The sequence below is a fragment of the Vulpes lagopus genome, chromosome 13 (genome assembly GCF_018345385.1).
Source record: "Vulpes lagopus strain Blue_001 chromosome 13, ASM1834538v1, whole genome shotgun sequence".
NCBI classification, from domain to species: Eukaryota; Metazoa; Chordata; class Mammalia; order Carnivora; family Canidae; genus Vulpes; species Vulpes lagopus.
Window position 1 is genome coordinate 21890802 of NC_054836.1, and position 16321 is coordinate 21907122.

General features: G+C 35.2%; 1 protein-coding gene across 1 annotated transcript in view; it reads left to right on the forward strand.

The window, feature by feature from the left end:
• Positions 1 to 16321, forward strand: part of SDHAF3 (succinate dehydrogenase complex assembly factor 3) — a 66157-nt gene that overhangs the window by 37626 nt on the left and 12210 nt on the right. The window lies entirely within an intron of this gene.

Here is a 16321-nt window from a genome sequence, read left to right on the forward strand (position 1 = left end):
GCCACCCAGGGATCCCTTTTTCAACACTTTATATGGTTAGTCCTAGTATGTATGGTTAGCCTTTCTAGGATGTGTAGTATACCTCACTGTTAACTTGGATTTCCTTAGTAATTAATGCATTGAGCATTTTTCTGTGTTTTTATTGCAATCCCTATTCTATATTCAAATCTTTTGCCCTCCCTTTTATTGTTGGTCTCTTTATTATTGAGTTACCAGAATTCTTTATCCTATTCAAGTTGTTTGTCAGGTACATGCTTTGCAAATATATTTTTCCAGTTTGTGGCTTACCTTTTTATTTTTCTAACAATGTCTTTAGGGAAGCAAACACTTAAAAATTTTGATTAAATCCAATTAATAATTTTTTCTTATATGGATTGTTTTTAGGTTTGTGTAAAATAAAGTTTTGCTTCCTCTAGGGTCAAAAAGTATTTCCCTATGATTTTTTTCTAGAAGTTTGGTATATGGTATGAGGTATGGATTTTCACTTTATTGCATTTGAATGTTAAGTTGATTTTATAATTAGACATTGTCCACATTTTATTGAATAGATGATCGCTTTTCCACTTAGTTGCCTTTGCATCATTATAAATAATCATTTGGCCGTGGGGGCTATTTCTGGATTCTTTATTCTGTTCTGTGTCTTTTTTGCTACTGCCATATTTATCTGGAGCTTTTAGCTTTATAGCAAGTCTTGAAATCAGGTAGTATGAGTCTTCCAACTTCGTTTTTGTTTCTCAAAGCTGTTTTGACTATTTTATTTCTTTTGACTTTCCATATATATTTTAGAATCAGCATGTTGATTTCTACAAAAACTTTGCTGGAATTTTGATTTGGGATTGCATTGAATCTATAAGTAAATTTGGGGAGAATTAACATGGGTTTATTTCTCTAAATTATCTTTGATATTTACATATTGTGTGACGCTGTTAATTTAGGTACTAACTCATTTTATTGAGCACCCTTATTGATTAATGTTTTTAGTCAATCTTTTAAAGTTTTCTTGATTGTTAACTATATTATATACAAATAATTTTGCCTTCTTGACTATAGTTTTGCCTTATTTGTTTCATGTCTTACTGAGTTGACAATGTTTCTTCACATTTTTACATGTATTGTCCCAAAGAGAAATTATAAAGACTTAGTCTTGTTTTTATAGATTTTTGTTAAATCCTAGTAGCAGTCAGATATTTGACAAGTAAAGATTTAATGAAAGAACTACTATCCATTCTGACTGATGTGATATTTCACTGTGGTTTTGATTTGCATTTCTCTTATGATTAGTGATTTTGAGCATTTTATCTTTTGCCTGTTGGCTTTCTGTAGGTATTACTGCCTATTTTTTCTTTTAGGAGTTTTGTGGTTTCAGGTGTCACATTAGGTCTTCGATTCATTTTGAGTTGTGAATGGTGTAAGAAAGTGGTTTAGTTTCATTCTTTTTCATAAAGCTGTCAGATTTGCCTAGCGCCATTTATTGAAAAGATTGTCTTTTTTCCATTGTATATTCTTACCTCTTTTGTCATCGACTAATTGACCATATAGCTTTGGGTTTATTTCTGGACTCTTTTTTTTTTAAGATTTTTATTTATTTATTCATGAGACACACACACACACACACACACACACACACACAGAGGCAGAGACACAGAGAGGGAGAAGCAGGCTTCATGCAGGGAGCCCGACGCAGGACTTGATCCCAGGTCCCCAGGATCATGCCCTGGGCCGAAGGCAGTGCTAAACCACTGAGCCAACTGGGCTTCCCCTTATTTCTGGACTCTTTATCCTGTTTTGCTGATCTATGTGTCTGTTTTTGTATCAGTACCCTATTGTTTTGATTACTGTAGTTTGTAGTGTATCATGAAGTCTTGCATTGTGTTACCTCCACTTTTGTTTTTCTTTTTCAAGGTTGTTGTGGCTATTTAGGGTCATCAGTGTTTCCATACAATTAGAATCAGTATTATTTGTTCTAGTTCTGTGAAGAACATTGGCATTTCGGAAATATTGGTATTTTGATACAGATTACATTGAATCTATAGATTGCTTTGGGTAGGTTGGGCATTTTAACAGTAGTCTTCCAATCTGTGAACATGGTATACCTTTCCATTTGTTTCTGTCATTTTCAGTTTCTTTTATCAATGTTTTGCAGTTTTCAGAGTATAGGTCTTTCAACTCCTCAGTTAAATTTATTTCTAGTTATTCTTTTTAGTGCAATTGTAAATGTAGTTGTTTTCTTAATTTCTCTTTCTGCTGCTTCATTATTCCTGTAGAGAAATGCAACCAATTTCTGTATGTTACTTTTGTATCTTGCAACTTTACTGAATTCATTTATTCTAATAACATTTTTGGTGAACTAGTTAAGGTTTTCTATATATAGTATCATGTCATTTGCAAATAGTGACAGTTTTGCTTCTTCCCAACCAATTTGGATGACTTATTTCTTTTTCTTGTCCGATTGCTATAGCCAGGACATCCAATACAGTGTTGAATAAAAGTGGTGAAAGTAGACAACCTTGTCTTATTTCTAATCTTAGAGGAAAAGCTTTCTGTTTTTCACCATTGAGTACATGTTAACTATGGGTTTCTCATATATGATCTTTATTATGTTGAGGTATGGTCCCTTTAAATCCAGTTTGTAGAGAGTGTTTTTTTCATGAATGGGTGGGTATTGTTGTTTATCAGATGCTTTTTCCGCATCTATTGAGATGATAATATGGTTTTTATTCTTTCTCTTTGAATTCAGTATATCACATTGATTGTGAATATTGAGTCACTCTTGCTATCCCCGCTTGATCATGTGTGAATGATTTTTTAAATGTATCTTTGAATTTGTTTTGCTAATATTTACTTGAGAATTTTTGCATCTATGCACACCAGGGATACTGACCTGAAGTTTTTTGTTTTCATATTGTTTTTGTCTGGATTTAGTATTAGGGTAATGCTGGTCTTGTGGAAGTTATCCTTTTTCTTTTTTTAGAAGAATTTGAGAAGAATAGATATTAACTCTTCTTTAATTGTTTGGTAGAATTCATCAGTGAAGCCATCTGGTCCTAGACTTTTGTTCACAGTTTGTTGATTGCCTATTTAATTTTGTTGTTAGTAGTCGGTTTGTTCAAATTTTCTCGTTTTTTTTTTCCTTATTCAGTTTGAAGATTGTATATTTCTAGGAATTTATCCATGTCTTCTAGATGGTCCAAATTTGTTGGCATATACTCTTTCATAGTATTCTCTTGTAATTTGTATTTCTATGATGCCAATTATTATTTCTCTTCCTTCATTTCTGATTTTGAGTCCTCTTTTTCTTGATGAGTCTGGCTAACAGTTTATGAGTTTTATCTTTTAACAGAACCAGCTCTTGGTTTCATTAATCTTTTAAAAATTACATATATAAAGTTATATGTATTATAAATATAATAAACTATTTTATGTATTCCATATATTTTAAATATAGGAATATATTTATAAATAATACAATAAGTATAATTATAATTTCCTTTCTTCTAATTTGGACTTTGTTTTTTCTTTCTTTCTTTTTTTTTTTTTTTTAATTTATGATAGAGAGAGAGAGAGAGAGAGAGAGAGAGGCGCAGAGACACAGGCAGAGGGAGAAGCAGGCTCCATGCACCGGGAGCCCGATGTGGGATTCGATCCCGGGTCTCCAGGATCGCGCCCTGGGCCAAAGGCAGGCGCTAAACCGCTGCGCCACCCAGGGATCCCTGTTTTTTCTTTTTCTATAGAGTTAGTTCATTTGAGATTTTTCATTTTGTTAAGGTAGGTTTGGTATTGCTATAAACTTCTTTCTTAGAATTACTTTTGCTGTGTCCCAAAGATTTTGGGTCACGTGTTTTCATTTTCATCTCCATATGTTTTTTATGTCCTCTGATTTCTTGGTTAACCCATTCATTGTTAGTAGCATGTTCTTTAGTCTCCATGCATTTGTGTTCTTTCCAGATTTTTTAAATTTCTAATTTTGTATCATTGTGGTTGGAAAAGATGTGTGACATTTCAGTCTTCTTAACTCCACTTTCTCCTCCATGGTTTATTTATATGACCTCATATTTTACATCCTTTTGTGTCTCTTGAGTAATTTAGTGAGACTTATTTTGTGGCCTAACATGTGATCTGTTCTGAAGAATGGTCCAGGTGCGCTTGAAAATAATGTGTATTCTGCTGTTTTTGGATAGAATATTCTGTATTTATCTGGTTTATTGTGTTGTTCAAAGCCACCGTTTCCTTGTTGATTTTTCTGTCTGGATGATCTATCCATTGATGTAAGTGGATGTTAAAATTCCATACTATTACTACATTGCTGTCAAATTTGTCCCTTTATGTCTATTAATGTTTGCTGTATCTATCTAAATGCTCTAATGTTGGGTGCTTAAATATTTATATTTGTTAATCCTTTTGTTGGATAGATCCCTCTATTATGTGGTGTACTTTTTTGTCTTGCTATAGTCTTTGTTTTATTTTTATTTTTTTTAAGATTTTATTTATTTATTCATGAGACACACACACACACACACAGAGAGAGAGAGAGAGAGAGAGAGAGAGAGAGAGAGAGGGAGAAGCAGGCTCTATACAGGGAGCCTGACATGGGACTCGATCCCAGGTCTCCAGGATCAGGCCCTGGACTCAAGGTGGTACTAAAGCTGAGTCATTTGGGCTGCCCAGTCTTTGTTTTAAAATCTATTTTGTTTGATATAATTTTTGTTACCCCAGCTTTTTTTTTTTCTTTCATTTCCATTTGCATGGTGTATGTTTTTCCTTTTTTTTTTTTTTTTCCACTTTTAGCCTGTATGTGTTGTTAGGTCTGAAGCAAGTTTCTTGTAGGCAGCATATAGATGGTTCTCGTTTTTTTTTTTTTTTTTTTAAATCTATTCAGTTACATATATTTTATGGTTGGAGCATTTAGTCCATTTACATTTAATTTTTGATAGGTATGTATTTATTACCATTTTGTTAATTATTTTCTGGTTGTTTTTATAGTTCATTCTCTTTTGCTCTCTTGTGTTTGGCTTTGTGTGTATCTATTACAGGTTTTTTATTCATGGTTACATTAGAGTCAGATACATGTGTGCATTTGTCTATATTAAGTTGATGGTCACTTAAGTTGGAACACATTCTAAAAGTGCTACATTTTTACTTCCATATTTTATGTATATAATTGCATATTTTACATCTTTTTATTTAGGATATCTTATTTTATAGAAGTAATTCACTTTACTATTTGGATTTTTTTAAAAAGATTTTATTTATTCATGAGAGACACACAGAGAGAGAGAGAGGCAGAGACACAGGCAGAGGGAGAAGCAGGCTTCATGCAGGGAGCCTGATGTGGGACTCGATCCTGGGACTCCAGCATCACGCCCTGGGCCAAAGGCAGGTGCTAACCCAGTGAGCCACCCAGGGATCCCCTATTTTTGGATTTTTAACCTCTATACTCACTTTATAAGTGATTAGTCTACTACTTTTACTATATATTTGCTTTTATAATTTTCTTTTTTTTAATGGATTTTACACTTTAAGCATCTTTAACATTTCTTATAAAGCTGGTTTAGTGGCGATGAACTCCTTTAACTTTTGTCTGTCTGGGAAACTCTTTCTCATTCTATTTTTAATGATAATCTTGCTAGGTAGATTATTCTTTGTTGCAAGGTTTTTCCTCTCAGGATTTTGAATATATCATGCCACTCTCTTCTGGTATGCAAGGTTTCTGCTGAAAAATCAACTGGTAGTTGTAAGGAGTTTCTCTTATATCTTGTATGTAGCAGCTTCTTCTTCTTCTTCTTCTTCTTCTTCTTCTTTCTTCTTTCTTCTTTCTTCTTTCTTCTTTCTTCTTTCTTCTTCTTCTTCTTCTTCTTCTTTCTTCTTCTTCTTCTTCTTCTTCTTCTTCTTCTTCTTCTTCTTCTTCTTTTCTTCCTTCTTTCTTCTTTCTTCTTCTTCTTCTCTTCCTTCTTTCTTCTTTCTTCTTCTTCTTCTTTCTTCTTCTTTTTTTTTTTTCCTGCTTTTAGAATTCTCTCTTTACCTTTACTTTTTGCCATTGTAATTATTATGTGTTTTGGTGTGGAGCTCTTGGGGTTAATCTTGTTTTAGGGACTTTCTGTACTTCCTGGATCTGGATGTCCATTCCTTTCCCAGATTAGGAAGTTTTTAGCTATTTCTTCAAACATGTTTTCTGTTCCCTTCTCTTTCACTTTTCTTTTTAGGGATCCCTATAATACAAATGCTATTACATTTGTTAGTGTCATTGAGTTCTCTTAACCTATTCTCACTTTTTATTACTACTTTTTCCTCTTTGCTCTTCAACTTAGTTGCTTTCCATTATCATATCTTCCAGATTGCTAATACATTCTTTTGCATCTTCTAATTTATGGACTCCCTCTAGTGTATTTTTTTCTACTCTTGATTTTTTTTTTGTTTTTTTGTTTTTTGTTTTTTACTATTTAATGTGAAGCAGTTTTTGTTTTTTGTTTTTTTGTTTTGTTTTTGTTTTTTTTACTATTTAATGCCACTCTTGAATTCTTTAGCTCTCTGGATTTTTTTTTTTAATGTTATCTGTCTCTTTAAGATTTCACTGAGTTCTTCTGCTCTTTTTTCAAGTCCATTGGGTATCTATGATCATTATTTTGAATTATCAATCAGGTATTTTGCTTATCTACATTTCATTTGGTTCATTTTGTCATTTTGTCCTGTTCCTTCATTTAGGACATATTCCTCTATCTCTTCATTTTGCCTAACTCTTGTTTTCTATGTATTAGAGAAGTTGGTTCCATCTCCTGGTCTTGAAAGTAGTGGCCTTGTGTACAACAGGTCACTGTGGTGCCCTGTGCTCAATCTTGTTGGGTCACCAGGTGCTCCAGGGTGTCTTCTCTATGGACTGCATGCACCCTAGTGTTGTGGCTGAGCTGTGTTTGCTTTCAGCCTAGCTAGCTACAATGACCTGATTTGTCTGCTGTGGGTGCACCTTGCAGGGTTTGATCCCTGCACTATTAAGAGACTCCTCTGAGGCTACCACAAGCTTTAGGTGGGTGGGGCTAGCAGCCAGAGTAGGTGTCTGCAGTTAACCTCCCTGCCACAGTTGCAGATGCATTGAATGACATGGCTTGCTCTCTGTGCAACCAGCTAAGAGGCTCAGCAATACAAGAATTGCAAGTGTGCTGATGTGTGGGTTTATTTTCCCCTGTCCTCAGGACAGTAGTCACTTTGGAGTGGTGGTCTCTGTTGAGGCTGCTTGCAGAGTGTGGTGGAGCTGGAGCTGCTTTGGAGGGAAGTCAGCCAAAGCAGGCAGGTTTAGATGGGTGGGTCCTCAGGGGAATGCAGTAGCTGAGCATGTGGTACTAGCACGATAGATACATTAGTGGTGGCTTCCAAGAATATCTGACTATCTTGGTTGAGGAAAGGAAAGAGAAATGGCATCTGCCAGCATTTTGTTCCTGAAGAAATTTGAAGATCCTTCCCTGCCAGCACACGTTCTGAGATAGTAAATAAATCTCCTTCATGTATATCCCAGGCACTTTTCAAACTGCTGCTTCTGTGCAGTGTCTCTGGCCCAGTTTATTATGCTGGCTCTTTAAAGGCAGGGACTCAGTTTCCTGTCAACCTTGGCTCTCCCTGGTGTTAAGCCCAGTGAGTTCTAAAGTACCTGGAGTTTGAGTCCTGCTTATTTGAAAAGCTCCCAAAGGTAAGCCGCATTTGTTTTCAAAGCCAGATGTTTGTTATGGGGACTCATTTTCCAATGTAAGTCTCCATTGCCTCATGTGATGTCTGATCTTCTGGCTTCTCTGTGCTTGGGTTGTCCCTCCCAATTGTGTTTGGTCTTGCTGGAGTCTCCACCCCTCCTGTCTTTTTTTTTTTTTCCTCCTGTCTTTTCAGCGTGGCCTCCTCTCTGTAACTGTGGAAGGTCTTTTCTGCTAATCTTCAAGTCATTTACAGAGCTAGTTGGATATATGTAGTTGTGTCTGTGGGGTGAAGGGAACTCAGGATCCTCTTCTAGATCTTTCCTCAACTCCCTGAGTTTTTTCTTTTTTTTTTTTTGAGCCAATTTTATATAAGAATGTCCTTAATGAAATAGTAAATGTTACTAATTTTATTAAATCTTTACCTTTGAGTGCATCTTTTTAATATTTGGTGTGAAGAAATAGGAAGTATTCATGAAACACTTTGGCTTCATACCAAAGTATGATGATTGTCTTGAGTAAAAGCACTTATAAAGGTATTTTAGTTAATACTTTTAAGTTGTATACAGTTTTTGCTGAAAAGAGCAACTGACAGATAAATCATTGCTCAGACATGATATTTGCAGACATCTTCTCAAAAACGAGTGAAGTGAGCTCATCGGGTCATGGAAAATTACTGATATTGATTGCCAAAGATAAAATTTGAGCTTTTGAGCAAAAATTAGGATTTTGGAAAACTTGTATCAATGTAAGCTTGACAGTTCCCAAGAAAAAGTCTTTTCTCATTTTATCAGTGATGATATTAATAAATGTAATTTTAAAATACTGTGTAGTGAAACATCAGCATTTAGGAGATCAGCATAACTTAGTGAACCACTATTTTAAACATGACCAATGCATGACATTACAGAACCATGGAGGGATAAAAATTTCATTCAAAGAGTTAAATGGAGCAATGAATTTTAATGTAGTAGAGTAGGAAAAGCTCATTGATACAGTACATGGCAACTTTCCAGAAACTACCACTTACTTAGTTTTGGTGCAGTATCAAAGAATAATATCCACAGTTATCAGATATCCACAGTTATCAGAAAAAGTACTAAAAATGCTTCCCTTTTACAATTATTAATCAGTGTGAGGTTAGATTTTCTTTATCTACTAAAACCAAATTTACAAATCACAATAGAAAAGGAATCCAGCTGTCTTTGTAGTAAACCAATTATTAGATTAGTAAACCAGTACCATTCTTCTAAGATGTTTTTGTTTTTGAAAAGTTATTTTCCATAAAAATGTGTTGTTACTTTGAGTTTATTGGTAATACATAGATTTTTAATGAATTTTAAAATGTTTTAATTTTTAATGTGAACATTGGTAGATATAATCCACATGAAAACCTCTTTCTTTGTATTTAAGAATATAAAGTTCTGAGACCAAAATGTTTGACAACCTTTGAGCAAAGATAACCTTTGGAAAAATCATAAGTAAAAAATAAGGTTTGATATTTTCACTTTATGGAAATATCTGTATTCCTCTCACTATCTTAAATTATGAATCTTCTTTAAAAAAAAACTAGATAAAGTAGGTATATATGAAGATGATGCATTAAACTTGTGCCTGTAATACCTTGAAAGAGTGGTCTCTGGTAGTTGTTTGGACATTTATTTAGTCATCATTAAGATGGTAATTATTGAGCACTTTCTTTGACCTAGGCCCCATGTTAGATGAAGGGAATTCAGTAGTGAAAAAGACAGATGTGTCCCTATGTCCACAGACTTTTTATTCTAGTGGGGCAAGTAAAAATACCAGATAAGTACTGAGCAGAATATTTAGGGTACTGAGAAAAAGAGTAACAAAGTTATATGATCAGGAAGGCCTTTCTAAGTAAGAGACATTTAAGTTGTGACATGAGGTAAGAGGCCAGCCATGAGAAGAGCATTCCAGGCAAGAGTATTCATAAAGACAACCATGAAGAGAATTCTATAGTATTTTACAGACTGAATGCAAAGATCTTATAGAAATATTAACAGTTTTTCATTTAATTCTCACAATAGTCCTACACTGTACATATTTGTTAGTTCTGATTAATAAAGGTATCTAGTTTGAGAGCTTGATTAATAGTTTTTAAAATATTCTGTTAATGGATCATAGTATTATACATTTAAGTCTTTATCCAGAACATAATGTATTCTAAAACTTACTGAAACAAATTATAAAGAATAAATGTACATATAATGCATTTATCTTCATAGTTTTAAAAAATTGACCAGTTAAATAAAAAAAAATTATGAATGTTTTTTTGTGATAGTTGCCTTTAAGTAAGATATCTTATGTAATAACATTTACTTTAAATACAATGCTAGTATTAAGCTTCTAGAAACTTGTGGTTGAATTTCCTAAACAGAAATATTTGTATTGACTTTTCATTTCTGCCATTATGAAATACTTGATTTGTATGGGTCTAATGTCAAGGACATACAGAATTCATCATAAACAACTGTAAAGAGCATTTGTGAACCAGATCTTCTCTACATTTCCATACTATATCCCTAACCAGGAATCTTCTATGTTCCATGTGGTTAGTCTCTTTTTTTGTTCTCCCATGAATAGCAACTAACACTTTTTTTGTTGTTGTTGTTAATCCCTGGAGTCACAGATGAGTCCAGAGTCTGCTTGCTTTCACTGGGCAGAGGAACCTGGGGAACTTGATTCCAGAGAGGCCCAGGTTCATGGCCACCTGAGAAATACATCAATAGGTGGTTCTAGTGCTACTTTCTATTCTTATTGTTTGTATTCTGTGAATCAGTGTGATGTATTATAGCTGTTTGGGTGCTAAGAAATAGCGTAGGTGGTATTTGATGTTTTTGTGCAATAAAAATGGATGTCATTGCTGACATGAAAACCATAAAATCTGTCAGCCAAAAAATCAAATTTATTATTGACAAAATAGATTCATTTTTTTTCTTTAATATAAAATATTGTGTTAATGACTTAGAAAGCTGTGATTGAAATCCCTAAGGTGTCTTTGAATTTAATTATTAAAATTCAGGTAACTTTCAGGTTTATTGTGGAGGGGGGTGTTTTTGTTGTTTTTGCTCCTCCAGGAGACATGGTATTTTTAATCAGTTCTCCAGAGAAAGCTTGACTAAATGTTCCAAACTTTGTTGGTTCAATGTTACTGAATAAAATCTTATAGTAATTAAGTAATTTTTGGGAGAAAGGTAACTTTTTCCTTCTGGATCTAGTAGTTAGTTGTCTTTCTCTTTGGGAGTTTACATTGAAGGAGTACAAACAATTGAATTTAGCAAAACCCTGAAAAATTACTCTTATTTTAGCTTTCCAGGATGTTTTTTGCATGGCAGCACCATATATGCCTATCTTATAAGGGGAATTAATAATAGGACTAATAATACATGTAATAATATGTAGTTAGAAAGATTAGGCTTTCCTAATGCCATTTTCCCATGGACACATCCACTTCACGGGCACTTGTTTCTGATACTTAGCATCTAGAGCTGGGTTAGGAAAGGTCTGTTACAGTTGCTAGAAGCTTTGCTAAAATTCATCAGATGAGGGGATTTTGCAGGACAACAGGTGAGAACTGGGCAGAAGTCACAAAGTAGCAGCAGCTCTGTTACGTGGACAGTGTTCTGCTTTTTAATCCTAGGCTTATTCAGCTCATGTGTTGGAAATTCTTACTTTTGCTGATGGCCAGCAAATGTGGTAAGGAAAACCCAGGCTATTAAAACGGCTACATTGCCGCTGAGAAACGTGCCAGTGCAGGCCCTGAATCAGCCTCCCTCTGATGGGACAGGGTATCTCTCGCTTGCTTGCTTGTCTCTCACTAGACTTGCGTTTTAGAGTTGCTCAGAGACTGCCAGAGTGATCGTGATTCTGCTTTCAGGTAAAGACCTCCCGCGGCACTGCTGAGTGATCCGTGAACCTCTGGACAGGTGGCGTTGGCCCATTCTGTTTCCTAATTGCAGTGTCTGAAACCATTCACCAGTGTCCCATGTGTACAGTAAGGCCGCATGCTAACATGCTCTTGTTCGGTTCTGTGTATCTGTAAACAGCAGTGTGTTCTCTGATGGTCACCTGCTGGGGCACCTTATATGAAAATAAAGACTTGTTGCTATAAAAAAAAAAAAAGATCTTCGTTTGTTTTCACTTTTAAAAGGGGCCTATGACAAAGTTTTTCTATATATGAATATCCTTTTGTGAAACAATTTTTTAATTTAGAATTTGGTAATTTTCATTATTGTATCATGATTTCTTCTAGAATTAAAAATGTTTCTGTATTTTGGGCTATTTAGTTGTAATTTTGTTTTAAAGAACAAAGGGCAAATAGTAGATATGTGATTAAACAAAATGAGAATTTGAGTTTTCTTTTAATCTTTATGGCAAATTGACTTGGCCTCTGCTGTTAGGACAAATCATGAAAATCAGAGCCCTAAGTTCTTTCATTCCAGAATTTGTCCAGTAAAGCTTCTCTTTGCTTTGTTTTTCTTTCATTTAATTACTTAAACATTATTTAATATTTATTATAAAAGATCAAAATATTACAGAAGTGAAATGTTTGGAACAGAATATGAAAGACCACCCCCTAAACTTTTGTAGGCATCCTTTCAGTGTCTTCATTTGCATGTATAAATATATAAGTATTCTATTATCTATATAAATGTGTACATAATCTAAAAACATATGTCAATGACTTTCTTTAACATAATATTCTGCAAATTGCTTTTTTCACTTGTCTTGGGGAGCTCATTTTAACTGTTGCATAGTATAGGTGTACCTATTTAAATTTGACCAATCCTTTTTTTTATAGATTTTATTTATTCATAAATAGTATGTGTGCTGCTGAAGCGAGCACATATTTATTCATAAATAAATAAAAGAGACACACACACACACACACACACACACACACACACACACAGAGGCAGAGACATACACAAAGGGAGAAGCTGACTCCCTGCAGGGAGCCTGATGCGAGACTCAATCCCAGGACTCCAGGATCATGACCTGAGCCAAAGGCAGATGCTCAACCGCTGAGCCACCCAGGTGCCCCAAATTTGACCAATCCTTATATCTATTTGTATATACATGAGACTTTTTAAAGATATGAATGGGTCTAGTATCTTTTCTGCCCTGAAAATCCTATCACTCACAAGTATAGTCTGAACTGTATGAAGTCCATAGATTTATTGACTTGATTCCTGGCTTTTTGTAACTCTATCATTGTCCCATATTCAAATCTTATTCTCTTACCAACAGTGTTCGATATTTGCATTTAAAAAAATTGTGGCCCAGATTTGTTCATAAGAACCAATCAGTCTCAATTTTTGTATGCCAGGTGTATGAGGAGTCTTATTACACTTTGATGCTAGCCTGTGGGGCAGATGGTGCAAACCCAGTGATTACCACTTGTATTTATAATGTGAATTTAATGGTACACTAAGTGAATTTAATCAGGATTCACAAGCATATGCTAAAGTATCAAGCAGGGGCAGCCTAGGTGGCTCAGTGGTTTAGCACGGCCTTCTGCCCAGGGCCTAGGAGATCCAGGATTGAGTCCCACGTCAGGCTCCCTGCATGGAGCCTGCTTCTCCCTCTGCCTGTGTCTCTGCCTCTCTCTCTCTCTCTCTCTCTGTCTCTCTGTCTCTCATAAATAAATCAATAAAATCTTTTTTTAAAAAAAAGTATCAAGTGAGGTCCTATTCTTTTGGTAAGGAAATTGTTGTGAAACCTATTTAAAAATTGTTTTGTGGGCAGCCCGGGTGGCTCAGCGGTTTAGCGCCACCTTCAGCCCAGGGCTTGATCCTGGAGACCCGGGATGGAGTCACGTCGGGCTCCCAGTATGGAGCCTGCTTCTCCCTCTGCATGTGTCTCTGCCTCTCTCTCTCTCTCTCTCTCTCTCTCTCTCATGTATAAATAAATAAAAATTATTTTGATATGTTTTACTTATGGCTTAAAAATTATGGTAATGGTAAGGTATTCAATAAATAGTTCCAGAAACAGAAAGAAGAAAAACTGCTGGTAAATGTAGGTGGTGGTGGTTGTTTGTTTTTTCATTAAAGAACCTTAGTGTGGCGGTGCTTGAATGGCTCAGTCAGTTAAGTCTCTGCCTTGGGCTCAGGTCAGTATCTTGGTGTGTGTGTGTGTGTGTGTGTGTGGGTCCTGAGATTAAGCCCCAAGTCAGGCTCTCTGCTCAGCAGGGAGTCTTTCTCTCTTCTCTCCCCCCCACCCCTGCTTGTACATGTGCTCTGTCTCTCTTTCTCTAATAAATAAAATCTTTAAAAAAAGAAAAAGAACCTTAGTGTGTTCTCTAATGAATACTTACTAGAGAGGAAGGAGAAACTGAAAGAAATGGTTAATTGGCAGCAGGAAAGAGTGAGGATCAAACAAAATTAATTAACAACAGTAACTAAAAGGAATAGAACTTTGTAGCCAGGAAATCATTTTGACCTCATTAGAAATAAAGATCTGGGGGAGCGGGGGCGTGTGTGTGTGTGTGTGTGTGTGTGCCTGGTTTCTAAGTGGGTGGAGCATGCAACTCTTGATTTCAGGGTTGTGGCTTCGAACCCAATGTTGGGTATACAGACTACTCAAAAGAAACTATTTTTCATAGTTTAACAAAAGTTTATTTCTCATTCCCATCAAATCCATCAAAGGACTGTGGGGCTCTCTCCAGCTGCTTTCCATGTAGGGGGCTCAGCACTCCAAACTACTTTGAGCTTCTGGTTCCTTTTTCTGCGTGGGCTTCCATGACAGGTCAGGAAAGCACTACAGCCTTTCACCAACACATAAGTGCTTCAACCTAGAAAAATAAAATCTTTAAGAAAAAAATATCTCAGGATGAGAAAGGATGGCCTCAAAGCAAACTTTTTTTTTTCTTGTAAAGTCATCAGGATTCAAAGAAGAAAACTAAAGTTATTTTAGAAGTTGACATGGGAAAGAACAGATAATATTGAACCTGAAAACGCTTGCTTTTTTTCTTCGATTTACAAAAATTAAGTTTGGCATTAAAGACACTTAATATCCCTCATTCATTGAAAGAAAAAGAATTGAGAGCTATGATTTTTGGTTAGAGAAGTTAAAGCAATATGAGAGCAGCCTTGTCTAGAGTCACAGGCTTGTGCTTAGATAGGCCAAGGGAGCTTTCCAGTGCTTGGGAAGTTTTGTAGGTAAGTTGAATTTGAAATACATAATTGAAATTTAGGAGTGATTGAAATAATAGTTTTAGTTGAATGGTATTTATACATGGCTAATTCTGTTTATTTAAATTTCCTTCTAGTTTTCTTTTTAGATTGTGTTATATATGAGTGTGTGTATACATTTTTTAGTTAATAGAAAAATTTTCAAGCCTATACAAACTTAGAATATAACAAACCACCACGTCCCTGTTAGTGGGCTTCAGCATTTATCAACTATGGCCAATTTTGTTTCGTTTGTACCTTCTTCTACTTTCTTCCCGTACCCTCATTATTTTAAAGCAAATCACAAGCATGATTTTATTCACAAATACTTTAATATTTATCTCTAAATAAACTCTGAAATCATGATAGTACCATTATTGTACCTCCAAAATTAGCCATTCTTAATATCATCAAACATCTAGTTTTTTAAATTACCATTTTTGTTTAAGAATCTAGATAAATTGGGACGCCTGGGTGGCTCAGTGGTTAAGCGTCCGCCTTCAGCCCAGAGAGTGAGCCTGGAGTCCCAGGATCGAGTCCCACATCAGGCTTCCTGCATGGAGCCTGCTTCTCTCTCTGCCTATGTCTCTGTCTCTCTCTGTGTGTGTCTCTCATGAATAAATAAATAAAAATCTTTAAAAAAAAAGAATCCAGATAAATTAGTACATCATAATTGGTATGTCTGTTAAATCTCCCTTTTTATGAAATTAAACATTATTTTAGATTTTTTTTAAAGATATTTATTTATTCATGAGAGACACAGAGAGAGATAGAAAGGGAGAGGCAGAGGGAGAAGCAGGCTCCATGCAGGAAGCCTGCCGTGGCACTCGATCCCAGGTCTCCAGGATCATGCCCTGGGCTGAAGGCGGCACTAAACCGCTGAGCCACCCAGGCTGCCCTTTCTTAGCTTTTTACTTTAACTTTAAACTTAGAGTGGCAAAAATAGTATAGCTCCCCTACATATTAATATTTGGCATAATTATAGTACAATGATCAGAACTAAGAAATTAACATCAGTACAATATTATTAACTACTTAGTATAGTCAGTCTCACCAGTTTTTATACTAATATTCTTTTTCTGTTCCAGAGTCTAATTCAGTATATCACACTGCATTTGGATATCACGTTGCCACTGTTTCCTCTGATCTGTGACAGTTCTTTAGTCTTTCCTTTCATGACATTAAAACGTTTGAAAATTCCTGGTAGTTATTTGATGAAGAGTCCCTGAATTGCAATTTGATGTTTTCTTAGGATTACATTGAGGTTGTACATTACTGAGAGAAATACTACAGAGCTGACGTACCCTTCTCAGTGCAGTATTAGCAGGGGGTACAATGCTATCAATATCACTTATTACTGTGTTAACCTCAATCATTTGGTTAAGGTGGTGTCTTACTGGTTTCTTACTGTGATTTTTCCTTTATTAGCTTAGATTGGGATTGTTTGGATTTCTG